Below are 26,884 nucleotides of genomic sequence, written 5' to 3' on the forward strand. Positions count from 1 at the left end.
CTCGACTACAACACAGATTCTCACAACATTTGCCCAATCAAACGTCATCGGTCAATTTTAAATTCCGAACGCTTCTCCAACCTCTGTCAGGCGGGTGCTTCTGATGATGAGTTCCGAATTATGAAAGTCATAGCGACGCTAAAGAGCAGGTAATTGATTGAAAACGTTCTCTTTTGGCTTTTCAGGCTTCGTTTAGGTAGGGCACCTATCGTCCATCATGCGGCTGCCAGCTTGATTCGTTTCTTGATTTTCGACACGGAAAATTGGCCTTTCTCCAAGTCATTCAAGCAAGTGAGACCACTAAATGCGTGGCAAAGCTCGGAGATGGGAAGCAATTGGGTTGTTTAGTGAAAAAAATATTCCTATTTTCTATAGCCTAATCGAAAGAGCTCATTTTACTGAGTATAACGTGATTTTATTAGATTCCAATACCTTTGTTTTGATGGTAAAATTAACAAAAGAGTTTCAATTTTCGTGGACAGAATGACAGTTCAATCGATAAAATGACAGTTCGACCCGAACAAAAAATTTTCCCCATACAGACTTAAAATTCATTTTAAAAATAGTTCAAAGACTCCAAAAATTATGAAATTTCGGATTTCCACTGATTTTTGGGCGGAGAATCCGATTATGAAATAATCCGGATACCCCTAAAGAACCCAATTGTTTTCTGAACTAGAAAAAGATAATAGTGTCATTAGAGCGATTCCAAGCAGCAGCATCAAAATTAAGGAAATTTTTAAATTCATGATTTTCTATTGAACTGAAACTTTGCACAGTTTTTCAGTTCCATCTAAATCGCCATTTTCCGATATCAAATTTTTTTTTTTGAATCACGACTAACTTTTCAAAAGGGTGTATGTGAAAACGGTTCAAAAATATTCAAAAATCTGCACAGCCAAAATGGTTCGTTCGATTGCTATGATTTTTTCAGCAAAGTTAGATAACTAAATGGTGATTCCTAAGAAAATATACACTGTGAAAAAAAATCTTTTTTAACATTAAAAAATATCATTTTTGTCACAAAAACTCAAATATCTCAAAACCCTATCTTTTTACCAACGTAATTTTTTTAGGGAAGACGGTCCATTGTATTAGCAATCTACCATAAAAATTTGGTGATGGTAAACTAATAAACAAAAAAAGTTATAACATTTCAAACATTTCACAATTTTCACATTTGGTAAATATTTTTTTCTGTGTAAATTATTTCGGGCAGAAATCGCAGTTTGATGATGATTTTATTGTTCAGCAAAGTTAGATAACTAAATGGTGATTCCTAAGAAAATATACACTGTGAAAAAAATCTTTTTTTAACATTAAAAAATATCATTTTTGTCACAAAAACTCAAATATCTCAAAACCCTATCATTTAAACAATGTATTTTTTTTAGGGAAAACGGTCCATTGTATTAGCAATCTACCATAAAAATTTGGTGATGATAAACTAATAAACAAAAAAGTTATGACAATTCAAACATTTCACAATTTTCACATTTAGTAATAATTTTTTTTAGTGTAAATTATTTCGGCCGGAAATCGCAGTTTGATGCTGATTTTATTGTTAACTAGCTGTCCCGGCAAACGTTGTCTTACCAAGCTGTGGTGATTTGACAATTGTAGAGCTCGTCACCGCACTCTAGATTGGTTTCATTTAGATCGTGTTGATTTCCTTCCCAGCTCATGAAAATCAGTAATTTTCGAATTTGCTTACTTTTCTAGTTGATTTTCGTAACTTTTTCTGAATATAAACACAGCCACCATGAATACGAATCAAACCCTGCATAAGTCATCCTGATTAGTTCACCCGTTCGTAAGTTTTGTTGCCTCAAAGGGACTTCAAACTCATTTTTATATATATAGATGGGCTTGCGTGAGTAAAACAAGCCGTTTTTATTATGTATTATGTATACAGTCGAACCTCCATGAGTCGATGTTCCTTGACTCGATATCGACTCATGGAGGTAAATTTTTCCATACTGAAAAATAATTTCTGGGTTACTATGATGGTCCCCCCAAAAAGCTTTCCAAAGGATTTTGTTCCACTACTCGATATTTCCTTGAGTCGATGGTCCCTTCAATATCGACTAATGGAGGTTTTACTGTATTATATGTACAGTACTGTTCCGATTTTATCACGCCCTCCGCGCATTAGTCGTTTATTCATTAATTTGCTGTTACATTTGAGGACAAGTGTTTTCCCTCTTCTTCAAGATGAATGTTGAAAGCGTGTTTTGCAACGCTAAAAAATATTGAAATGGGTATAAATGTTGAAGTATATTTCAAAGCATTTTTGAAAAGGGGCGTGATTAAATTGTTTAAACAGATGTCGCTGATGGTACGGTGGCATGACTCTCTGCACTTAGCACTTCTGGCAATTTCACAGTTGTTGTCGATTTCGAACTTCCTGCGCCCTGCTTTACCGATGATATACAGATGGCTCGTTTGTCAAAGTCTAGACGGCAGGACGTGCAAATGCGTAAATTTGTAGGGTATGTGTTCCATCAGTAATCTCACGCTCCCTTTTTCATCCTATTCGAAAACAAGCGATTACGGCACCGATTGATTCCGTTCTTTTTGTTTTCATGGGTGCTCACTTCTAACAAAAAATACAAAAATAAGAAACAGAACAAACAGCACTTCAATCCTTTGTTTTTCGTAGGATGAAAATGGGAGCCACATGCTTAATATGGGAACCAATACCCTATTCAATTTGGGCATAACTAGTCTCTTTCAGTTTATCTATGGTGCTTTCGGTGAGATTTCGTAACTCTTTTGAACATTTTTTTCATCAAAGGGTCTACAAGAGAGCGTTGAGTTGAAGACCTTTGAGAAAGCGACTGTTCATGTTGTTCGTTAGATTATAATAAACAACATCACTTATTAGTTTTAACTGACTAGTTTGGTGTTGTTTGCTTGGACAAAGACAAAATTTACTATAAAATTTTTAATATCCATAGCGGTAGTATTTTTTGCTTTTTCGTGAGCATTGTCATGGTATGTATACAGACAAACAAACGTAACACTGACGAAATTTTTATTGACCACGCCTTTAACGATCATTTTGAATCTTGGTTATGGCTTTCATAACCAGAAGAGTGCCCATCGTTTTTCTTTGCGTTTGACGTTTCACACTAGCGCCTTCTGATGACAATATTGCACAACGCAGTGTTTCGTGAAACATTTTCACCAGGTGGTGGTAGTGTGAACTGGGCGATGGATTTTCACGAATATTGTTCTAGGCGTTTCGTCTGTTTGTCTATGGTATATACCTCTCATGCATTTGTTGTTGTTGAAGTTACTCGCATTCTTCCGATCATAAAGTCTGTTCTCTAAGAGGTATTTTTTTTTTGCAGATCAACTAGACGTATACGCGTATGTATATATAAAACTTTTATTATGCAGTTTTCGTCTTCAAAATAAGTTTAATTCCATTTTTCTTATGATCAACAGCTTTTCAACACTATCAAGGGATTTTTTCACCAGACACGTACAATAAAAAGTATGACACTCTCAATATTTTTGATCACAACACTGGATCGCGTCTAAGGTTCAAATAGATACTATAGTAATTATGATTAATCAAACAAAAATTTCATGAAAACAACTTGTTTAATTCAGGCGGTAGCCTTTACAATAAAATCAGCATCAAAATATAATTCTCGAAATAATGTACACAGAAAAATTTTTTTTTTTGTTACTAAATGTAAAAATTGTGAAATGTTTGAAATGTCATAACTTTTTTGTTTATCAGTTTACCATCACCAAAATTTTATGGTAGATAGCTGATATAATGGGCAATTTTCCCTAAAAAATTAACGTTGGTAAAAAGATAGGGTTTTGAGATATTTGAGTTTTTGTGACAAAAATCAGATTTTTTTAAAGTAAAAAAAGAAATTTTTTACAGTGTATATTTTCTAAGGAATCATCATTTAGTTATCTAACTTTGCTGAAAAATTCACAACAATCGAACAATCCGTTTTTGCTGTACAGCTTTTAGAATATTTTTGAACTATTTTCGCATACACCCTTTTGAAAAATTAGTCGTGAGTGAATATGAAGGTTTGATATCAAAAAATGGCGATTTAGATGAAATTGAAAAACTGTGCAAAGTTTCAGATATTTTGAAATGGTCGCTCAGGATCGACTGACATGACTCCGTGGAATTCCTCATTAGGGGAATCCTGTACAACACGCGTGAGGGCTTTTTTGGTGGTTGCTAGAACAAACAGCAGAGGTTGGTCGAGTTGTGGCATCACCGTGTGTCGAACGAAAGTGAGAAACGCAGCATTCCTGACGAATGTTTACCCTGTTCTTTCACAGAGTTCGCCTCTTGAGTGGAGAGGCCTTTCCAGGAAAATGCGTACCAAGGAGAGCGTGTTCTGTGGTGATGTTGTTTTTGGTGGTCGTGCAGCCAGTACAGTGCACGGTGGAGGATACGATGATGGCCGGTATCTCTTTCACTTAATCGCTGCTATGCGCAAGCAGATGTAGGCTTGTACTAGAACGCACTTCCCTCCGATGAATGTCCGACCGCCTATCGTGCTATCTCTGATGGACGGTTGTCCGAGCTGATGAGAACGATGATGATGGTTGATTCCGAAAGTCAGTGCTCGACTAACTATGTCGTGCCAATAGGGGCTTATGGTGCACATAGACAGGTATTCTGAGTCGACATATGTGCGTAGAGCAACCCGGGAGCTTCTTGACAGCTGCCGAACAACGTCAGCGTACCTAAAAATTTTGGTCCGGGTGGTACTGTCAGATTCAAAGCGGCAAGCGCTACTTTTGAAAAGGACGAAAACCAACAATAACAAACCGCACAAAAAATATTAAAACATTAAACAGAAACCTTAATTTGTTGTTTCCGCTTTTTTTGTGGTAGATAAATGCAAATTAAGTGCGGCATGATGAATTTTGTTTACTAGAAGCGAAAATTTTATCTATAAAACGGGTAAAAGCAAAATAGTCGGCTTTCATAAAATGGATAAGAAACTCATGTTTCTTCTGGTGCGGTTATTAAGTACCAGAAAGTAATAAATTAGGTTACTTATGCTAACATTTTACAGCTGCATATCTGGTGGCAAAGCCAAAATGGAAGTTAAAAATAATCATTTGTTGATGTTTTTTTTTTCAAGTTTGATTTTCAGTTTGGTCTACCATGCGCAGTCACCAATTAATATGGAAGACCGTTTGAACATGTGCTTTTATTACATTTCTTACAACAGGTAAAAAAGAAAAATCAAAATAATAAATAATTTCAATTTAATGAACATTAGTTTTTGCGCTTCTGTTGAATACGTCCTTTTGATACGAAACGCTAGCCTCTTGTTGGCTTCCACTCACCACGAAACAAAAAGATGTTTTCGCATGGACAAAAAATGTTGCGTCAGTGAAGGATGGACCCGTTGTTTACGAACAGTAGCGACATCTGCGATTTGCAAGTAGGTACGCGAAACTGAGCTCATCTGTCAAATTACGGGGGGGTTGGCGTAGAGTCGTAGAAAATGACACTGCATCATTGATCCAGTGACTCCCCATTTATTGGAACAAGTAACCAAGTTTTCTCTACACACTTGTTTTTGATCAACCATAAATACCAACTCTCCCCGCATAAATTCAAATTAATAAACACTCATTATCCAGCACCCGGCCTTAGGAACATAGGAGGGTACTGTTAAAAGAGTCATAATGAAAACGCGTCGCCTCCGCTAAAACAATTTAGGCTGTCTACTTACAATGATTTAGATCAGTCGTTTTGCACAATCAACCCAGCCACAGCGAAAACCCCAGTTGAGAAAAACTCGAAAGCAACTCTTTGAACCAAGCACTGAGCGTGGTTTGCGGCAGAGCGGAACAAACATTCTGAGTGCTAAACACGCAAATTCTACGCATATGAGCTTTATGTCTCCATTGCTACAACAAACCCTCGCTTCGCGTGTCCTTCATTTAGAATCCGACCGAGAACCAGGACAACGACGACGATTACGCAGGCGACGACGGAGGGATTTCGCTTCGGCGGCAGTTGAGGACATCGCAACGAAAGAAGGAAACTTTGCCACCACACTCCTCACATGTCTACTATTTAAGATAATTACGTTAAAAAATTATCTCGAGCGCAAATAACTCGCCAAACGGCGGCGACTGACTGTCACAGGCATGGTTTGGTGGCGGCAAGGATATGGTAGCACGCGCTCTCGCTTTTCGTATCAATTGCGTTTCTTTGGTGGTGGATGTCCTGATAAAACAGCCAACGCAACGACAAGAGAGGGTTCATCGCCAGCGTCGAAGGAAAAACATGTAATCAAATAAAATTTTTGCGTGGAGGAAATAAAATGATAATCATTTTATATGGTGGCAGATGTGAGGAATATATTTATAATGTTCGCGTATAGACGCTAACATGTGATTATGTGGAGTGTAGCGTGAAAAGCCTCCGGAACTTGAAGAAGTCGGTGCGCGGAGCAGCGTCCAAGGAACGAACCGAACCATTCCACGTTGACTCTTACTAAGACACTTAAGGCAGGGGAGAACCAGGCAGCCCGAATGTGGCAAATGATTCCAGAAAATTAGCCACGGTGTGGTTATGTGTGTATTTTACGGGCTCGTTTTTGGTTCCTCCCTCGATTCTCTCAATGGCCCTAGCGCGTCGTCGTCGGCGTCGTCATCGTCGAGCCATTGAGCTGCTGTCAGCGATTCTTCTCGTCACGAGCATGTCGAAAGGAGTAACGGATACGTATGGATGCGCTGTCTGTGGATTAGTTCCGCGCCAGCAGGGCACCAAGGAAGGGTTGGCCGTGTTAATATTTGTTTTCCAGGTTCAGCGCCGTGTTTGCTTTATTCGGTCTCATTTGAAAATAGACTTTGACTGGGAATTGATTTGCAAAAACAGTTTTAGAGCCGAGTATGCACGGATGGAAAAAGGCATATCTAGGTTCTTACAGTCAAACTTGCATCAGTTAATTTTCTGCGCTCATCTTATGCCTTCTTATGCCAACCAGATTATTAGCGAACCCCAACTTTGTAGGGTTGTTGTTCGGCATTCTAGGAACTTGCCCTGCCCACCGTAGTGCAGCGAAATCGTGGTTCATCCTTTTGCGCCACAAATTGTTCTCCTGCACACCGCGAATATCGTGCTTAACACGCATCGTTAGAAAACTCTGAGTGCTTGCAAGTCCTCCTCGAGCATGGTCCATATCTCGTGTCCGTAGAGGACCACCGGTGCTATTAGCGTTTTGTACATGGTACTTTTGATACGATGAAGAATCTTTTAAGGCTGCAGCTCCTTCTGCAGTCCGTAGCAGGAACGACTTCCGATGATGATACGCCTTCAAATTTCACGACTGACATTGTTGTCAGCTGTCAGTAAGGATCCGATGCAGATGAAACATTTCATAGCATGATGGAAGGACAGACAACTCGGGGATTTTATACAGGGTGTTAGGTTCCTGAGTGCAAACTTTTTAGAGGGTGATAGAGGACCATAAATGGAGAAAAAAATTGTTCTACGCATATGGTCAAATCTCAACCGTTACGTAGTTATTGAACTTCCCATGTTTATGACTCTTATTGCCTTAACTGGCAATAACTTGAAAATGGTCAAACTTATCGAAGTTTTTTTAACCTTGTTCGAAAGATTATTGAATTTTCTAACAAATCGCATCTTTGAATAGATTGGTTTAGTTAAATAACTAAGTTTTCTAGAGCAAAATAGCTAAAAATAGTGTATTTTTTATTGGTTTTTGTCAGTTATCTTTGAAACATGCGTAATAAATTAAAATTCTTTCTTTCACAAAGTTGTGGCCCCTGTTCAACTCTACAATCCGTTCTTTGACACCAAACTTCTATCTCTTATCGTTTTGTTGCAATTTTGATTTTAACATCGCATTTCAGATCATAAATTTGCAACTGTCATGGAAAGCACTTTTTTGCGCATTGTGCCGCACATTTAAATCAAAATTGCAAGAAAACGATAAGAGCTAGAAGTTTGGTGTCAAAGAACGAATTGTAGAGTGTAACAGGGGCCACAACTTTGCCAAAGAAATAATTTTAATTTATTACGCATGTTTCAAAGATAATTGACAAAAACCAATAAAAATACACTATTTTTAGCTATTTTGCTCTAGAAAATTTAGTTATTCAACTTAACCAATCGATTCAAAGATGCCATTTGTTAGAAAATTCAATAATCTTTCTAACAGGGTTAAAAAAACTTCGATAAGTTTGACCATTTTCATGTTATTTCCAGTTAAGGCATTAAGAGTCATAAACATGGGAAGTTCAATAACTACGTAACGGTTGAGATTTGACCATATGCGTAGAACAATTTTTTTCTCCATTTATGGTCCTCTATCACCTATTAAAAAGTTTGCACTCAGGAACCTAACACCCTGTATATATGATGATTCCTACAGAAATCCTTCAGTGATTTAGCCAGAAGTTCCTTCAGAGATCTCTGCAGGGATCTCTCCAGGATTTCCTTCGGCGATTCTTACAGGAGGATCCAAGGACACCTCCAGCAGAATTCAAGGATTCTCCCAGAAGTTTTTTCAGGGATTCCTACAACAGGAGCTCATTTAGGGATAAGTTCAAAAGTTCATTTTAATATTCCTCCAGGAATTCTTTCAAGGATTCCTTCTGAAAACACTTTGGGGAATTCCTTCTAGAAATATTTCTAGTAGGGTGCCAATGAAAATCGAATTTTTGAATTTCAAAAACGGGTAGTGCTCAAAAGTTTCGTCTCCTCAAAAAAAGTCCCCATGCAAAATTTCAGCTCAATCGGACTTCGCTAAGGGGTGGCCCAAAGCGGTCAAAGTTTGGCTGTTTTGAAACACGAAAAAAATCCCAAGGTAGGGATACATGAAAATTTCGAAATCGAAATTTTTTTTTTGATGCCAAATGCCTTAAAAGTGCATGAAACGTCGAGATCTGGTGTTATCTCAAAAAAAATTTTTTTGGAAAAAAATTGACTTTGTGGACTTAGAAAATTTTTGAGTTGGGGGAGTGAAATGAATTTGAAATGGAGGATTTGAATTTAGTTGCTGAAATATTCATAGCAACAGTACTGGAAAATGTCTTATATCATCGTTGGCACCTGCTAGCATATTATATATCATATATCGTTAGGGTGGTTCACTTATTTTGCATTAGGGTGGTCCTTTTTGTAGAAAAATTTAAAAAATAAGATAATAGTATTAAAAATCTCTTATATAACTGTAAGTCATTTTCAATATTGAATATATATAATATTTCATTAGGGTTGCTCATTTATTTTTAATTAGGGTGGTTCTTTGAGATGTAATTTCCAGAAAATTTGCCAGTCATATTTTTGTATAGTTTAAAACCATGATCCTTTATTGGCATGTAACACTTTGTTAAAATATTCCTAGACCAACATGTGGAAAGGGCGTAACAACCATTGCGAATTTATACTTCTCCTGTCCCTCCCGGGCGTATCACCAATTATTTATGAAATCTTTTATTTTCATTTTTAAATTTTGAATCTTTTTTTTTGGGTGCTTCACTTATTTTGCATAAAAGTGGTCCTTTTTGTAGAAAAATAAATTAAAAAAAAACGATAATAGTATTTGTATTTGTATTGTATTTTCCGTTAGGGTTGTTTTTTTTTTGGAAATTAAGTTCAAAAAATTCTTCCAGAAAATTCAACCAGGTAATATTTTCCGTATAGCTTCAAGCCATGATTTCCTACAAATCTTTCGGTGACTTATCTATAATGAGATATTCTCTAATTATTATCTCTCCTCTCGTTCTATTTCATAAATCACGGCATCAATATAGTGATTAAAACCGATTTCTATCTACAGAGTTAAATATTGTGGTACGGACTACCAAAGAGATTTGTTTACTAGAGAGGTTCATCTCATTGTAAGATTTTGAAAAGTTTTGTGAGACTTAATTTAAAAATTCAAGTAAATATTTATTCAGCTGTTTCTATGAGGAAGAAGAGTTTAGTTTGAAGAGTAAAACTGTTTGTTGAACCCCTTAGATGGGGAAGTTTTTCATTAATGCGGTATTTGCAGATATAATTAACTTTTGCAATGCTCATGGCCAAGCATGTCCGTACTGAGCGGATGAAATGTGTGCTCTTTTGATTTACACCAACAAAATTATCGTATTCATGCAATCTTCCTATCTTAACTGATAGAAGGATGTTGAAATAATTTAAATGTTTTTTCGAACTGTCAAAAAACCTCAACGCAGTTCCGCACGGAGCGTTAAAATTCACCCGAGTGAAATTCTCTCCGTGTGCTCAGTGTGGTACTGCGGTGCGGTTTTCTGACAGTTCAAAAAGACATTTAAATTATTTCAACATCCTTCTATCAGTTAAGTTTGGAAGATTTCATTAATACGATGATTTCGGTGGTATAAATCAATAGAGCATAATTTTCATACGCTCAGTGCGAAAAAGCCTGGTCGTAGTAAAAGGGACGTAACGAAAGAGTGGGAACGGTTTTGTGATATTTACTAAATTCATGCTGATAGGTTTTTGGTATCGTAATCTGGGGGGAAGTTGATCAATTTTTGTCTATTATTTTCTATGAAATCAGTTACGTAGCGCATGTTACCAAGCAAATATTTTTAAAACATGTACTGAAGAGACCTCCATCAAGCTCCGGTAACAAAATTCTTACAAGAAATTACAACATTTTGTAAAAAATAATCGAAGGGCCAAATTTCAGAACTTTGAATCCGGGGTGAAGTTGATCAACCAATGATATTGAATTCTAAGATTGTGAAATTATTAAACAATCAAAATTTGATGATGCTGAATCTGAAAAAAAGTATTGAAATTCTTACATCTGGTGTATTTCGTATGTAAATAATAAAATGAAGTTCAATCAATTACAAAATGACCCGCGTCAAACGCCTAAAGGCAGGCAATTTTTTTGAAAATGGTTAGATTTTCGCGAAAAAATATGAATTGCTAACCCCAATTTTTACGCATATCTAAGTTCAAGATAGCTAAAATGATTGATTAAAAGAGTTTTTTTACGCATATCTAAGTTCAAGATAGCTAAAATGATTGATTAAAAGAGTTTTGCAAGCCATCCCATGTACAAGATGTTGATGGGAGGCAATATTTTGAAAGGCAATCTTTCATCAAGCTATATTACATATCCGGAAAAATCGATATTTCTATATCAAATTTGACATCATTGGCATGCAAATTATCATAAAATCTTCAATAATAATTACATCATTGATTTTTTTTTTTACTTATTCGTTTATTTGGAAGGCTCGGGCGCCACATGGGCATAACTGAGCCGAAATCTTTTGTTTTTTTTACAATGGTTATACATTTTACAATTTATTACTGCCTTAAAACTATGTTAGTTTGGGAAGCCGAAGTACTCGCGGCTGTTTCGAGGTTAAGGATTGAAGAAAAAAAAATGGGAAGGACGGATTTATGGGTTTAAAACTAAATTATTTGCTAACTTATACTAAAACTTTGATGGGACAAATTGTCCATATCTGTAACGGAACCAAAAAGAAAGGACTTTATCGGTAGTAAACGACAAGAAGAGGACAAACGGAAGGGGGTGACGACAGACAGGGGCGAACAACAAAACCAAAAGGCGGACAACGAAAACAAGGAACGTACTACATCAAACTCTGACATCAACACGTTTCAAAAACTGGTAAATCAGGTTCATGTATTCCAAATCAAGTCCTGCCAACACTTCTCTAACGGGTTTCTGTTGTTTTCCTCGGACCCGGAGAATTTCATGTAGCTCAGATCTGACCTCACGATACTCATTGCATCCCCACACGACATGTTCGATATCCTGGTAAGCCACGCCACAGACACAGAGATTGCTTTCTGAGAGCCCAATACGGAAGGTATGTGCGTTCAACAAATAGTGGTTGGACATCAACCGACACATTACACGAATGAAATCGCGGCTCAAATCCAACCCTTTGAACCATGGCTTCTTCAACACCTGTGGAATGATGGAGTGCAACCATCTACCCATCTCTCCATCTCTCCATTTGTGTTGCCAGCTGATCAAGGTCTCCTGACGGGCCAATTCAAAAAATTCGTCGAAGGCGATTTGACGCTCATAAATATCGCCTTCGCTAGCGCCCACCTTAGCCAGAGAGTCCGCTTTCTCATTGCCCGGAATTGAGCAATGTGAAGGGACCCAAGCTATGGTGATGATGTATGAGCGTTTGGACAAAGCACTCAAGACTTGGCGTATTCCTTTCAGGAAGTACGCTGAGTGCTTCATCGGTTTCATTGACCGAACAGCCTCCAGAGAGCTTAGACTGTCGGTAAAAATGAAGTAGTGCTCAGGTGGGAGAGTGCGAATGTACTCTAAGGTGTAGTATATAGCCGCTAGCTCAGCAATATATACCGAACATGGCTTTTGAAGCATAAAGGTGGCGCTATAAAATTCGTTGTAGACACCGAATCCAGTCGAATCATCGGTTTTGGAACCATCTGTGAAGAACTGTCTGGCCCCGCTAACATGCCCGAACTTACTTGCAAAAATTTGTGGAATACCTATGGAACGAAAAGATTCCGGTATACCGGTGATCTCATCCTTCATAGAGAGATCAAAAACCACAGAGGAGCTGTCGAAGTCTGAGAAGTTGTCACGATTGGTGTTAACCGGAGATGGGCTTACCTCCAGCGTCATGTACCAGTAGTACACACTCATAAAACGAGTTTGGGGATTCTGTTCGAGCAGCTTTTCGAAGTTTTCTATGACCAACGGATTCACAACCTCGCATCGGATGAGGAACCGGAACGACAACTCCGCAAAGCGGTCTGTCAGAGGCTGTACACCAGCAAGTACCTCTAAACTCATTGTGTGAGTCGAGTTCATGCAACCTAACGCGATCCGAAGGCAACGGTACTGAACCCGTTGAAGCTTCAGCAAGTGTGTTTTCGCCGCGGCTTGAAAACAGAAGCTACCGTATTCTAAAACCGATAGAATGGTTGTTTGGTACAGCCTGATCAGATCTTCCGGGTGTGCTCCCCACCATGTTCCGGTAATAGTTCGCATAAAGTTGATTCGTTTTTGGCATTTCTGTATCAGATACACAATGTGCTTCCCCCAGGTGCATTTGGAGTCGAACCAGACGCCGAGGTATTGTGAAGACATGCTATGAGTGATTGTCTTACCCATCAGAACGAGCGGAAACTTTGCCGGTTTGTGTTTTTTAGAAAAGACAACCATCTCAGTTTTCTCCGGAGAGAACTCGATACCCAGCTTGAGAGCCCAAGTAGACAAATTGTCCAAAGTATCCTGTAGTGGTCCTTGCAGATCGACTGCTATTGATCCCGTTACAGAGACAACACAGTCATCCGCAAGCTGCCTTAACGTGCAGTTTTCCATGAGACAATCATCTATGTCTCTAACATAAAAGTTGTAAAGAAGGGGGCTTAGACATGAACCATGGGGGAGGCCCATGTAGCTAATTCGTGAAACTGTCAAGTCACCATGAGCGAAACTCATCTGCTTCTCAAACAGCAAATTATACAAAAAGTTGTTAAGAATTGGGGAAAGGCCACAGTCGTGTAGTTTGTCGGAAAGAACATCGACACAAACTGAATCAAAAGCACCCTTAATATCCAAAATCATTGATTTACGGCAAAAGTTCTTCCATTGAACTAAAATTGTAGCATCCTCCCTCAGCAATCTTTTAGCGAAGTATAAATTTCCAAATTGTATTGAAATCCATTTCAAAACTTCGTGTTTCATCTTGCCCCACCCGTTTCAACTTGCCCCGGTATACCTTACGTTTAAAATCAGTTTATTATTCCTTATTTTAAACCATAATAAAGATCTGGACCAACATTTGTGTTGCGGAACAACCATTGCAAACGCTTACTTTTCTCGTCCATCCTGGGCGTATCCTAATATTTTATGCAAACTTCTCCCATTAACAGATAGAGGAGAGTCAGCTCTATCTGTTACTGGTGAAAGAATCCAGGGACACAAGAAGCAGAAATTCGCAATGGTTGTTACGCCCTTTCCACATGTTGGTCTAGGAATATCTTAACAAAGTGTTACATGCCAATAAAGGATCATAGTTTTAAACTATACAAAAATATGACAGGTAAATTTTCTGGAAATATTTTTTTGTTCTTAATTCACATCTCAAAGAACCACCCTAATTAAAAAAAATGAGCCACCCTAATGAAATATTATATATATTCAATATTGAAAATGACTTACAGTTATATAATAGATTTTTAATACTATTATCTCTTTTTTTAAATTTTACTACAAAAAGGACCACCCTAATGCAAAATTATTGAACCACCCTAACGATATATGTATGATATATAATATGCTAGCAGTTGCCAACGATGATATAAGACATTTTCCAGTACTATTGCTATGAATATTTCAGCAACTAAATTCAAATCCTCCATTTCAAATTTATTTCAATCCCCCAACTCAAAAATTTTCAGTCCAAAAAGTCAATTTTTTTCCAAAAAAAATTTTTTGAGATAACACCAGATCTCGACGTTTCATGCACTTTTAAGGCATTTGGCATCAAAAAAAAAATTTCGATTTCGAAATTTTCATGTATCCCTACCTTGGCATATTTTTCGTGTTTCAAAACAGCCAAACTTTGACCGCTTTGGGCCACCCCTTAGCGAAGTCCGATTGAGCTGAAATTTTGCATGGGGACTTTTTTTGAGGAGACGAAACTTTTGAGCACTACCCGTTTTTGAAATTCGATGGTCAAATTTTTCCCATACATTCCATTGGCACCCTGATTTCTAGGTGTCCTCCTTCCTGGAAAGTATCCCCTTGGATATCTTCCAAGGATTCGTTCTGGAATTCTTTAGAGGATTCCTCTAGAAACTCCTTCGGGGATTCCGCCTGCAAATCCTTCGGAGATTTCTCCTGGTATTCCTTCGAAGTTCCTACTGAACCATCTACGGGAATCTTGCTGAATTTCTTTCGAGGATTCCTTCAGGATTCCTGCTGAAATTCCTTTAGGGATTCCTCATGAAATTCCTTCGGGCGTTCCTCCTGGACTTCCTTCAGTAATTCTTGCTGAAATTCCTTCGATGATTCCTCCCGGACTTCCTTTGGGGATTTTCCCTGGAATTCCTTCGGAGATTCCTCCTGCAATTTCTTCTTGGATTCCTCCTGGATTTCTATCGAGGATTATTCATGGAATTCTTTCGATCTTTGGGGATTACTCCTGCATTTTTTTGGGAATTCCTCCTGCAAATCCTTCTGGGATTCCTCCAGGACATCCTTCAGGAATGCCTTCCTCCTGGACTTCTGTCGAGAATTCCATCTGGACTTCAATCGAGGATTTTTCCTAAACTTCCTCCGGGGATTCCTCCTGGATAATTTTCGGGTTTTCCTCATGGATTTCTTTCGGGGATTCCTCCTGGAATTTATTTGGGAATTCCTCCTGGAATTTCTTCGGGGGTTCCTCCTGAAATTCCTAAGAGGAATTCTCCTGGAATTCTTTCGGGGATTCCTCCTAGGCATCCTTCGGAGATTCCTCCAGGTATCAGTAGGTCGGCTCCAGAGGCACGTTCTCCTCCATTTGGGAAATTTGTGCCATGATTCCTCCAGGGCTTCCGTCGGTAATTCCTTCTGGACTTCCATCAAGGACTCCTCCTAGACTTCCTTCGAAAATTCCTCGGGGAACTTCTCAGGGAATTCTTCATGAAAGTCTTACTGCGATTCCTTCTGGATTTTTTTTTCGAGGGTTCCTCCTGAACTTCCATTGGGGATTTTTTACAGAAATTTCTTACGGAATTCCTACAGAAGTTCATTCGGGGATTAGTCCAGGAGCTCCTTCTAAGATTCCTCCAGTTGTTCGTTACTGAAATTCCTTCGTGAATTTCTCATGGACTTTCTTCGATGGTTCCTCCTGGACTTCCTTTGGGGATTCCTGCAATTCTTTCTTAGATTCCTCCTGGAATTCCATCGGGGATCACTCCTGGAATTCTTTGGAGGATTTTTTCTGGAATACCATTGGGGATTACTCCTAGAATTTCTTTGGAGATTCCTCCTGCAAATTCTTCTGGGATTCCTCCTGAACTTCCTCCGGGGATTCCTCCTGGATATTTTTCGGGTATTCCTTATGGATTTCCTTCGGTGATTCTTCCTGGACTTCCTTCGGGGATTTCTCCTGGAATATATTTGGGAATTCCCTCTTGGAATTTCTTTCGGGGGTTCCTCCAGAAATTTCTTCGAGGATTTCTCCTGGAATTTCTTCGGGGATTCCTCAAGGGCATCCGTCAATAATTCGTTCTGGACTTCCATCGAGGATTCCTCCTGGACTTTCTCGGAGAATTTGTTAGGGAATTTTTCCTGGAAGTCTTACTGCGATTCCTTTTGGTTTTTTTTTCGAGGATTCCTCCTGGACTTCCATCGGGGATTCTTACGAAACTCCTACAGAAGTTAATTTAGGAGTTCCAGGAGCTCCTTCTAAGATTCCTCCAGTTGTTCCTTGGGCGATTCCTCAAGAAGTTCATTTCGGGGTTTTTCCAGGATTTTTTCTAGGGATCGCTCCTGGAGTTCTTTCGGAGATTTTTTCCAGGAGGATACACGGATGTTTCTAGGAGTTACATCAAAGATTTCTCCAGAAGTTAATTCGGGAAACCCTTTGCGGATTCCTCCAGGAATTCCTTTGGAGGCTCCTGCTGGAAATCCTTTGGAGATTCCTGCTAAATCTGCATTGAGATTTCTGGTGAAATTCTTCCGAAGATTCTTGCTGGAATTTTTTCAGGAGTTGATCATGGATTTCCTACAATCATTTTTCCTGGACGGGGATTCCTCCTGGATTTTCTTCGGGGATACATTCTAGATTTTTTTTCGAGAATTCCTTCAAGAATTCCTTCAGGGATTCTTCCTGGAAGTTCTTCTGGAATTCCTCTAAAATTCAAATTAGTGGTTTCTTAAGAAATTTCTGCAGAGATCTCTCTAAGAGAGATTGCTGAAACACCAGGAGTTCTTACAGAAGTTCCTTTAGGGTTTCGTGCTGTAGTTCCTACAGGAACTAGTCCAGGAGTTCTTTCAGGGATTTCACCATGAGTTCTCCTGGTATTCCTTCGGGATTTCTTAAGGAAATACTTAAGGGATTCCTAAGTCTCAAAAGTGCGACCTAGTACCGACTTTTTGAATCTTTCATGCAGAATACCCTTTTCGAATGAGTGTTATCTGTTTCGTTCCTTTAATTTCACCTTTTAAACCCCCCTTATCCATTGATAAATTCGCGTGTTTCGATAAGCGTTATCCACTGGATTGATAACTCATACTGAGGAAGATTACAAGCGGTAGTCAAAATACGCATATCTGTCAGTTACCAGTTATTTTTTTTTTAATTCGTTTTCAAAAAAAAATGAGACTTCGTCTTCGATTTAAACATGTTTTGGAAGATGATTCTTTTTAATTCTCGATTTCGTGAATTTCAGTTTTTGATTTTCCTAATTTTTATTTTTGAACATCCCCACACTTTTATATTTTTCCTGGAAGCCAATTTGGGGAACGGATTTTTTTAGATGAAAACATTTTGAGATTTTATGATTATTGTTGAAATATTATTATTTTAATATTTTTTCGCAGAAAATTTCATTTTCCGTGTAGTTTTGAGGAAAATAAGTTTAGAGTGTATTGGATTCCCCTAAACTATTAAACAAGGATAGAATGATTTGGGAAAAATTTAAAATATGTTAATTGTAGCGATTCGATACAAAATAAACAATGACTTCTAAAAGGTGATTAAAACATCAACTTTTCAATGATTTTTAAAAAATGTAAATACGCTTTAAAATACACCAAAAACCATTTTGAGATATACAGAACAGTCCTAAATATCAGTCAAAAATATAAAAAAATGATTTTCAACGAAACAAAAATTACAAAAATGCTCAAACTATACCCCGTCTAAAGGCGGGATTGGGTATTAGAGCAGTGATCCTCAGCCTAATATTGCAAAATTTGTGAAGTCCAACGAACAATGAACACGGACAAGTTTCTTGTAAAACCCATGGATCCAGTTTTGACAAATTGCCGAATGGAGCTTAAGGATTTTTTGAAAAGTATATCGAAATCTTGGAACTGTGAGTTTTTTTGGGAGTTCTCGTAGATTTTTAGAAATTTTAGAGTTATTTGTTGGGATTTCAGGGTTCTCGGTAGAAATTCCGAAAAAAATCCTGGAATAAATCCTTGCTAATTATTTTTAAGTTTTTCTTGAGTAATTTCTTAGGAAGCCAATCAAGAAAAACCTGCAGAAATGATTTTCTGAACAATATGTGCAAGTATTTGTAGCTGATTTAGAATAGATATTTTAAGAAGAATTACCAAAAGTATTGCTAGGGGAATTAAGAGTATCTTGCCCAATCCCTGAAGTTTTGACGAAATTCCGAAAGTTTGAGCAACACTTCCTTTTAAGAGATATTGTAGGCAAAAGCTATAAATTTTTATGGAATAGTTTTACGGTAGAAGAGCTGAATTTATAGTATATCGAATACAAGATTTTTTTTCGCTGATTAAAAAATGGAAGTTACTAAGATTTTATTTTTGTGAAATTGAACAAATTACTTATGACGGATTCTGCCACAAGTCTCAAAAATCCATGGCAGAGAACCTGTGAAATTAAAAGACAATTCACACCGTCTTCAGCCAGAGGCTGCACAGACTGAATACATTACTTACACTAGACAACGGACAACACAGAACACTCAGCACAACAACACAATTTTTCGTTTGACGAAAAGTTTCCACCGACTGGAGCGGGAATCGAACCCACACTCCAAGGCTTACGACACGCCTAGACGACTGCCGTCGCTAACCGCACGGCCACGAAGCCCACAAGTTTATAGCAGTTTATAAAACTTTCAAAAATCATACTTCTTTTGTACATCTCTGTGATATTGGCTAAATTTCAGTAGTTAGCAGTGAAGAGAATTGTCAGACAAAAGAGGCATAAAACAAGCAACAAAGAAGACGCGGCGATTACTCTTTATCCCAACTGGTAACAGATAATGACATGATCTCGAAAATTTTTGTTGCAGACAAAACGGATGCTGAATTTGTTGCGTACGTTTCAGCTCGTGAATAATCAATTATTACCATCCCAAAATCGAAACTTTTTGATGATACATCTGTTGGAGTCTAGTCCACCATGGCCACGCAGGCCATGGCGAGGCTAGCTCCGTCGATGCCTGTTTCTTAATAATAAATAAAAAGAACGCTAGACATCTTCCATCAAACTAGACGGCTGCCGACTGATACCTCAATCAGCAACCGCCACACTCTTTATTCCATTCAGGTATATACAATTCAACATTCTTCTTCTATAGCAATATACCTACCAACAATACTACCGCCGTTCACGTACCTGAAGGTTCGACGCTACCCGAGCGTTCAACGCTACCTTACTTCCAACACTCCTCCTTAGCGTCGCAACCTTCGAAACCACGATCACCTCCTCCTCTCCTCATCACTCCAACTCTTGGCAAGTGGCCCAACTCCGACGCTTGCACCAGCTCTACATCAGTTCCGGCTTCGACCAGGTCCATCTCCGAGCTCCACCTTCATGTTGTCTTCCGGATCACTCCTCCTGTCGCCAACCTCTTCGTCCAGGTGCGACCACCGAGCTGCATCCGATCCAAATCAACAATCCTCGAGCTCCTTCCGGTGACCAGCCAGCAGTCATCCAGTTGACCCGTATCGCCAACATTCCCATGGATCCTGTCCTCCGTTGCAGCCAATCCATCCGCCCAAGGATCCCGTGCTGCGACTCCGCGACTTATGCGGCCGATCCTTCTTCCGGTCGATACGTGCTGTGGAACACGCTCCTGGGCCCATAACCTGTTGGAGGCTAGTCCACCATGGCCACGCAGGCCATGGCGAGGCTAGCTCCGTCGATGCCTGTTTCTTAATAATAAATAAAAAGAACGCTAGACATCTTCCATCAAACTAGACGGCTGCCGACTGATACCTCAATCAGCAACCGCCACACTCTTTATTCCATTCAGGTATATACAATTCAACATTCTTCTTCTATAGCAATATACCTACCAACAATACTACCGCCGTTCACGTACCTGAAGGTTCGACGCTACCCGAGCGTTCAACGCTACCTAACTTCCAACAACATCTTCAGCAGCGTTGCAGTGTTTACCGACTCGAAGTTACCGCTCGAAAATCACAATGCAAGCTTTAAAAATCCCTAAATTCGTGGTGCACGATCTTTGTCCTGTTCTGTTCAAGTTGGGACAAACCTATGTCGCATTGGGCAACAAATTCAGGTTGCGACATTGTCGTTATTGTTGCGCGATGGTTGAATTTTGATTCACTGGTAGTTAGTATTCATTCTCATGAAAGTTTTAAAATATGGTGAAATTTCTGATTTTTATTATGGAATCTATGAGTGGGCCACATCCTATCCTAATACATTTCAAAATAAGTTCACGGGCCGCACAAAACCTGGTCGAGGGCCGCAGTTTGGTGATCACTGCATTAGAGGGTTAAATAATCTCTTGAGATAGTTTTAGAAATTAAAATTCTGGAAAAATCTTTCGTTAAAATTCATGGACAGATTCAAGAAGGAATTCCTGGAAAAATCATGGATGCAGTTCAGAAGAAATTGCTCAAGGAATACCTGAGCAAACAAATGGATGAAATATTAAAGGGGAAAATTACATGTTGGATATCGCTTTTGGACCTCTTCAGAGAAACACACCTTTTTGTTTGTGTTGCAATTCTTGAAGCTGAAGAAAGTTTATTAGTCAACATATACTAGTGCAACGTGAATTTATACTTACAATTTAGTCTTCTTAGTGCAAACTATCCAACAAATGGTATCCACTCTTTCTTATAATTGTTGATTACCTGGGGACTAAACAATGAATTCAATTCTTGCCGAAGGATTTTAAAGCCAATTCATGTTACCTACTATTTATATCAATAATACTTAATTAGTTCAACTGCCCATGTACTCAACCTAACTAATATGATTGTTTCTAGGGGCGTTTCAATTCAACGAATTCAATATATTAAATATTTGCAGTCAATTTAGTCCTGATCGTGTAGAATATACAAAGTTCTGACTTGCATAATTTAATGTTTGTTCCAACTGAAACTGACAACTGACTCAAGCTATGGACATTTTTGACAGTTTAGCCATAGGTATCTCTCCCATGTCACTCGCGTACAAAAGGGCAGACTTCGAACCAGGGGCATCGCTAAACGATTCCAAGCAGTGCTGCCAGTATCGGCAACATTACATTTCGAAAATCCTGTAAATTTCTGAAATAATGAATGAACAAACTCAAGCAGGTATCTGTATCGGTAATCCTGGAGGAATTTTGAATAACATGCATAGAAGAATACTTGAAGGCATTCCTGTAAGAATTTCCGTATGAATTTCTCCAGAAATCCTGGAATTACTGAAAGCAATCAACCAAGAACCTCTGAAGAAATTCCTGGAGATATTCCTTCGGGAATTTTCAAAAGCAATCGCTGGAGAAATCCCTGACGGAATCCGTGGAAGAGTTTGTGATGATATTCGTGTGCTAATTTCCTGAACCATTTCCCGAGACAGTCTGTGAAGAAACCACTAGAGAATTTTTTTCGGAAGAATTGGAAGTCCCTGTACAAATTTCTGAAGGATTAACTGGAGATTATGAAAGATTCCTTGGTAGATTTTATGAAAGAATTCCTCTAGTAGTTTTTGAAGGAGTCCGCGGAAAATTTTCAGAGAGAGTTCCTAGAGATATTCCTGTAGAAAATTTGGCAAGAACGCATGGTAGGGTTTCTGAAGGCATCTTTGGAGAAATTTGTGGAAAAACTTTTAAAAGTATACTTTACAAATAATGGTGCGAGTGTAAAATGGACAAATTGAGGTGAAGTTTGCAAAGAAGGTAACTCGTCTTCTCAGTGAGACTCGAATTCACGATTACCACTCACTCCTACTCCTTCTCTAACCCAATGGTTAGGTGGTTCACTTCACTATCTTAAATTTGGATGAACCCAATTTACAGTGACACTGCCTTAAGTTTTATTATTTTTTAATGTTTCAATTTTAAATAAAGCTTTCATGCACAAATTTATAAAAAAAAAATCTTGTTTATCACGCCCAAAGTTTATTTTGACTTATTGTCTTTTGAATAAGAACCAGACCTTTGAAATTGGATGCAAATTGTCGGAGAAATGGGCTTTAAAATATGTGTTTCAATGGCTGACCCCAAACAATAGGCAAAGGGGCCTCAAGGGTTAAAGTTGTTTATATTCGGTGTGTGACAATCTCTCACCCATTATTAATGATTCCAACAGGAATTTAAAATGCACGCGCGTTTTTTTTATGTATTTATTTTTCCCGTTAGAAAAGATCTTCCCTCCAAAAAGTATCACTGATTGAGAAGCAATTGGATAAAGGGGTGGTTTTCGTGCTAAACACTGTGCAATGTGCATACCTTTACCCTTGTCGGTTGCATTCGCATTTGTATCGCCTATTTTTCGAGCAGTTCCCATTGGAAGGTTCGTATCTTTGCTCTGGGATTTTACCTTTTCCATTCTCAGTGCAGCATCCACCAAGCTGTAGATTGTTGCCACGGTGGCAGTCAGCGTTGATATCCTTCGGCGGTGCGCACCCTCCGCGATGCCAACAGAAAGGAATCAGCGAAAAGTGAGTGAGTGATTGTACATAAAACTGTTTTACGACAAATAACGTGCTCCTGCAATGGGCACGATTGCAATATCGTACCTAACATAAATCGCTTAAAACTATCAAATTTGATTAGGTAAAACGAAATATTTTGCATGAGTTGTTAATTTAGATGTTAATTGACCAATTAACCTTTTGATTGCTTAAAAAAATATTTCATTGCTTAATGGCTTGCAGGCAAAGAAGCCCAAAATCGCATATTTTGCCCTATAAATAGAGGTATAGCTCAAAATTGTGACGTGTTAGAGCAAATCTGAGCCCGGATTCGGATTCAGCGACCCAAAATCCTTCGGAGACACATAAGTTTGCTCTTGAGACAAAAAAAAGTTGCGCTGTGTTTTCAATAACAAACTATTGACAAATTGGGAAAAGTGTAGCCATGTTTATTCCAGCCAATCACGATCGAGCACATTTTGGATGCTCCCGTCGCATATAAAAGCTGCTTCTTTGCATCTTCCCTCATTTGTCTTTGTCGTCTCGTGCTGAACGCATCGAACGAGAGCTACCCACTTTCTTCGTTTGCGTTTTCGTCATTCTTCTTTGACGGCCGTGTCGCTCGGTGGCGGTGGTTTTCGGCAAGGATGCTGTTGCACATTCACCTTCTAACCGTCTAACGCGGCAGACCAAGGAAGTGTTTCAACATCAGATTGATCGACGGTGGTGGTAGAGGCAGCAGCAAAATCCAGAACCGCCCCCACGGCAGCAAGCGGCTGGCCAATTTCCGATGGCTTCCAGCAAACAGCACGGAGAAATCCAACACGCATTGCGTGGCATGATGAATTGATTTCAATTTCTTCCTAAAACCCTCCATAATTCAAACGGTTCTTTTCAGGACCATCGAAAATGCTTCCTAGGGAGTTTATTGGATACATTTCCTCCATCGATCAAGAAAGTGTAGTGAAAACAAATAGTGAAAGATTGAAGTCTTGGTGGTGGTTCAGCAACAGTGAAGGCGATCACTAATCGCATCCACAGCAGCAAGTGGCGGGCCAATGCTCGACGGCGTTCAGCATTCATCACGGGGAAATCTAACACGCATTGCGTGGCATGATAGATTCATGTCAATTTTCTATCTGAAATCGTGAATATTGGACGGTTCTTTTCAGGACCATAGAAAATTATTCCTCAAGAGTTGTGAATCAGATAATTATTTCATTCCATCGCTCGGTAAAAGTGTGGTGCAACCGAAAAGTGAAAAATTGTATGCTTGGTGGCCCCGCAACAATAATGATGCCGGCCACAAATGATTCCACCATGAATTTAGCAACGCTTTATCCTATCCAGACCATTTTTCGTGAAACATTGTTTAATTTAACCATTTTTTCGAAATAAAATAATCTAATGCCGTTTTTCTTTTTGAACCTGGGTTGGAACTGGATTGGCGGAAAATGGATAAACAAACAAACTCAAACAAACTTTAGTACAAGGGAAACCGAAGTCGGGTTAGGGTTGAAACTGTGATCTCATCCAGTTCCAACCCAGGTTGGAACTGAATCAAAAAGAAAAACGGCATTAATCTTCCAATATTTTGGTAACTTTATTCGTTAAATGAAAATTTTCTCATTCCTCGGTTGATTAACCGTTTCAAACGTCTGGTGCATACGGGGCGGGACATGCAAACACAGCAAAGTGTGACGACTCATACAAAAATTTCAGAGGTCCCATACTAAAAGTGTGACATAGGGATGAGGAGGGGTTGAAAATGACTAATTTATGTGTGCCGTAATTTAAGGACGATCCCTTGTTTAATTCTAGCATTGTTCGAATTAAAATGATCTAAATCTTTTTATCTTTTGGTTACTTTATTAATGAAAATTTCTTTCATTTCTTGGTCGAAAATCGTTTGAAGCGTCCGAAGCATGCGGGGCGGGTCATGCAATCGAAATAAACTGGAAAGCCAGCCGAATGGGAGGAGCTTCATCTGCTAATCCAGGAGCATAAAAGCTGTTCCCTCTGATGTCTTTCGTCATTTTCGTTGGATCAGTCAGGGAGGGTGGAGGTGGATATCACGTCCACGGCTGCGCAGCAGCACGTCAACTGCGACGAGTGATAGCACCAGGAATCTCATCCACTGATCACGGCTGCGGTGGGCCAGGCAATGGAAGTTACCTCCGCAGCTGGGTAGCTGCGCACCAACCCAGCGCCGACTCTCGACTAATCTATCTGATAGAACCAGGAATCTCATTCACGGCAGCAGGCGGTGGCAGTTTTCGATGGCTTTCCGCATTCAGTGCGGATAATTTTCAATAGGAAGCAATCAGTGAAGTACTAGATTGAAAGTAGTGAGCTGGATTTTTGTATGGTGAGATGATCAGTTCTCCATTTCTGCAATGAAATGATGCAAACAACGTGGGTTATATGGTTTCTTGCCTGATTTGATGCTATTTGAGCAAAAGTTTGGGTAACTGTGTTGTTGAAGTTGCAAGAAATAAATAATACAACAACACAGTTACCCAAACTTTTGCTCAAACAGCATCATTACATTTTGCGACATTCACTTATTTGCTGACGACACTGTATTATTTATTGGTGATAAAAATCCATCTACCGCTATTATGAAGATGAGAGCGGATGTTACAAAGTTGACCAAATGGCTAAAATTTGAAAAATTGAAATTAAATGTACAAAAGACAAAATCAATGGTTATATCTAATAAAAAACAGATCAACCCAGAGGAACTGACACTTGTGATTGACGGATCTGCTATTGAAATGGTAGAAGTATTTAAATATTTGGGAGTACCAATTGACCACAGATTAACGTTTAGTGGACACATAGATAATTTAGTAAAGAAAATGGCTAAGAAATACGGTATGTTAGTACGTCTGAAAAGTCAGTTAACATTTTGGAGTAAACTGTTTTTATATAAATCATTAATTGCGCCAAGTGTAGAATTAGCTTTAGTTAAAATACACAGAAATAAAAACCAAAAAAAAAGTTGCGCCACACATTGATTACTGTTCCTCAGTTTTGTTTCTTGCAAGTGACACACACCTATGTAGACTTCAAAAATTGCAGAATAAGTTCATGAGGTTCATTTTAAACTGTAGTAAGTATACCCCAAATCGGACTATGTTAGATACCTTACAATGGCAATCTGTCAAACAACGAATTATTTATAATGTACTTTTAATGATATATAAGCTGACGAACAATTTTTTACCAATGTACCTATCAAATATAATTTTAAGATCAAGAAACCTACATCATCATAGAACAAGACGAGTTGACGATTTGCGTGTTGTGCCGTTTACTATGACTTCAAACCAGAAATCGATATATTACAAAGGAATAAGACTATACAATGAATTACCTGAAGATATAAAAAATGTAAGCACAATTGGAGAATTCAAACGGAAATGTACAATATGGATTAGAATTAACATAGGTTAAGCTTTTTTTTGTCGTATGAACTATGTAAACAGTATATATCATTGTATGAATTTCTTGTAAACTATCTAAAAGATAAATAAATGAACTACTACTACTACATCAAATGAGGCAAGAAACGATATAACCCACGTTGTTTGCACCATTTCATTGCAGAAATGGAGAACTGATCATCTCACCATACAAAAATTCAGCTCACTACTTTCAATCTAGTACTTCACTGATTGCGTCCTATTGTCTCTCTCTAAAATCAACCGTTATTTGAACGGACCTTTTCAGGACCAGAGAAAATTATTACTTAAGAGTTATAAATCGGATAATTTTCAAGACATACTACATATAGGGTGTCCCAGAAAGTATGGGCACAACTTTGCAGCTCTGCCATTTGGGAATGGATGCATAAACAAACTTTATTTTCACACATATTCTGCCTCTATATATTGACATCAAATGCCAATTAATAAAATTTGCATTTTACACTTCGTTTGGATGCGAGGGAGCTTTCCCTAAAAGACCTTTTATAGCTTTTGCACAAATTGCTATATTTTTCAATAACATCGCTTAACAAATTCTTTTCTACGTATGAAATTAAGCTCGATAAAAATTTCAAAAAAATATATCCGTGTATTTCTACATGCGTATCTATTATACAACCCTTAGTTTGAATTGAAAACATATATTTTTGAACCTGAAAAATGAACTCAAACACAAAAATAGATAATTATGAAAACCCGTTTTTCTAATAGTTGAAAACAAGCTTCTTAATTTATATCTCAGCATGCAGAAAATTACAATTTAATTTTACTATAAG

This window comes from Aedes albopictus, chromosome 2 (genome assembly GCF_035046485.1).
Source record: "Aedes albopictus strain Foshan chromosome 2, AalbF5, whole genome shotgun sequence".
In the NCBI taxonomy this organism is placed as follows: domain Eukaryota; kingdom Metazoa; phylum Arthropoda; class Insecta; order Diptera; family Culicidae; genus Aedes; species Aedes albopictus.